This window comes from Accipiter gentilis, chromosome 35, assembly GCF_929443795.1.
Source record: "Accipiter gentilis chromosome 35, bAccGen1.1, whole genome shotgun sequence".
NCBI lineage: Eukaryota > Metazoa > Chordata > Aves > Accipitriformes > Accipitridae > Astur > Astur gentilis.
In genome coordinates, this window is record NC_064914.1 from 5,404,308 (window position 1) to 5,406,807 (window position 2,500).

At 77.8% G+C, this 2,500-nt stretch overlaps 1 non-coding gene across 1 annotated transcript; it reads left to right on the plus strand.

The window, feature by feature from the left end:
* Positions 1-2,247: 2,247 nt before the first annotated feature.
* Positions 2,248-2,400, plus strand: LOC126034789 (5.8S ribosomal RNA). The gene has a single exon (XR_007504745.1). It is a non-coding gene; the product is annotated as a 5.8S ribosomal RNA (ribosomal RNA).
* The last annotated feature ends 100 nt before the right edge of the window (positions 2,401-2,500 follow it).

Sequence of the window (2,500 nt, forward strand, 5' to 3'; positions counted from 1 at the left end):
GTGGGAGGGAGGGGGTCCCGGCTCGGCCCCCTCCCGGAGGCGCTCTCACCTCCCGCTCGTCGGGCCCTGGCCCGCCTTCGCAATCGCCGACTCTGTCGCTGTCCTCCGGCGCGCGCGCGTGCGCGTTGCCCGTTCGGCGGGGACCGCCGCGTCCCCGCCGTCACCCCGCTTCTCGCCTCCGCTGGCGCCCGCCGCCGGCCGGCGCCCTTCTCCGGGGACCGTCGCCGCCTCGCACGGCGGCGGTCCGCTGGGCCAAGAGGGGCGCCCCCCTGTCGGTGCGCGGGCGGCAGTGCGCGGGAAGGGGGGCCGCCGTCGTGGGGCGTGACGAGCCCCCGCCGGCCGAGCCCGCTCGGGCAGGAGGAAGCGGCGAGCCGGTGGCGAGGACGGGTGCAGCAGGGCGCGAGCGGCGCGAGAGGAGAGAGGGGTCCTCCGGGGTCGCGGGAGGCGTCTCCCGCGACCCTGCCCGCACCGTGTCGGGCTGCTTGCGGAGCAGTCCGGCCGGCCGCGCAGGCGAAAGGCCTCCGGGCGTTCCGGGCGGGTACGCGGCGCCGGGTGGGGCGGCGGCTGTTCCCCGCTCTCCCCGCACCTCTCCCCCACGAGGGAGCCGGGGCGGGGGGGGTGGCTCTGCCGCCGCCTCTCCTGGTGGGCGAGGCCCCCGCCGGGCTGCGTCCCGCGCCAGCGGGCGGCCCGAGCCACGGCTCTCCTCCCGGGCGCAGCGCCGGGCTACTGAGGGAAACCCCGGGCCCCGGGAACCGGAGGACGTGGTGGTGGCGGTGGATGTCGGGCGCGCCCCCGCGGGCGGACGCTCCCCCGAGGGCGGCAGCGGGGGAGGCACCCCCGCGGGGCCTTCAGGTCGTTTCCCTCACCCCAGGGCCAGGTACCTAGCGTCCGCGCCTCCGCGGCCCTCCCTCGGCAAGCCCGGGGGTCGAAGGCCGTGGAGCCGGGCGGAGGTTTAAAGACGCGGGCGGCTCGATGCGACCCGGGGGGCGGCCGGGCGGCGGTGCCTTAAAGGGGCCGGGAGTTCCTCCCACCGAGGCCCTCGGTTGGCCTGCCGCCCGTGCTCGTCCCGCGGGCAGCCGTGCCGGGGAGGGGTCCCGCTGCCCCCTCCTCTCCGCGGTCCGGTCTCGGTGGAGGCCGCGGTGCGGTCGGCCGTAGCCGGCCTGCCTGCCTCGAAACGGGCGACCCCGGCGTGAGCGCGGGCTCACTGCCCGGGGTGGCGGGTCCCCGCGGTGGGGGCTCGCTGGGCGGCTGCCGGGTCGCCGCGCCTCCGTCGCCGCGCTGCGCCGCGCTGCGCTCTGTTCCCCCCCCACCCCTCGCCCTGGCGAGCGCTCGGCGGTCTCCGCCACTGGCTGCTGCCAAGGGCGTCACCCCGGCCGAGCGGCGGCGGCGCCGCTCGGCCTGTCGGTCGGCCGGAGGGCTCCCGCTGCCGGCCGCGGCTGTCCCGCCCCGGGCCCTGCCCGCCGCTTCCCCGTCGCGCTTCCCGGCCGCGCCGGGCAGGTGGGCGGGGGCGGGCGGGGGCACCCCACGCGCGGTCTCCGCGTGGAAACGGGGGGAGCGGGCGCTGTCCCCGACTTAGCGCCGTCCGCCTTCCACCTGGGGCGTGCCCGTGGAAGGGGGCCGAGGCGAGAAGCGGTGGCGGTGGTTCCGGGAGGGCAGCCGCTCCGGTGCGGCAGCGGGTGCCGTCCGGCAGGCCGCGGGCGGTGCGTCGCCGGCTCTTGGCGGTTGCCGCCTCTCGGAGCCGGCGGCGTGGCCGCCGAGTCGCCGTCGGGACGTGCCCGGGGGGAGCTGCCTGTCGTAGCGCGGCGCAGCCGGCACGGAGGGGCGCGCGGGGCCGGTGGGGCTCCCCGCTGCTGCCCAGCAGCAGCAGCCGTGTCGTCCGGAGCGTGGCGGGCAGGGCGCGCGCGGTCGGGCGCATCGCTGCCTCTGCGCAGAGGCCGGGCCGAGCCCGTGCGCCTGGGCCGGCTCCGACACGGTCAAGGCATTTCCGGGGTCGGTCGGGAGCGCGGGCTCCCCAGCCTTGCCGTTCGGAGTTTTTTCCCCGTGCCTTTCCCCCCCACCCTCTCTCTCTGTGTGTGCTTGTACGGTCAGCAGAGGCCAGGCTTTCTCCGTCGTGCTGCGCCGTGCCCCCTCCGCGCGTGCGGAGGGGGGCGGTCGGTCGGGCGGTGGGCCATCCTCCGTAAGGGCCGCTTGCCTGTGGTGAGCTGTCCTGGCCCCCTCGCGCGTGCGGGGCGGTGCCGAAAGCCAGACAACTCTTAGCGGTGGATCACTCGGCTCGTGCGTCGATGAAGAACGCAGCTAGCTGCGAGAATTAATGTGAATTGCAGGACACATTGATCATCGACACTTCGAACGCACTTGCGGCCCCGGGTTCCTCCCGGGGCTACGCCTGTCTGAGCGTCGCTTGACGATCAATCGCCCGCCTGTGCCGCCGCCCCTCGCCTCGCGGCGGGGCGGCGGTCGCAGCGGCGCGGCTGGGGTGCCTCGCAGGCCCGCGCACGCG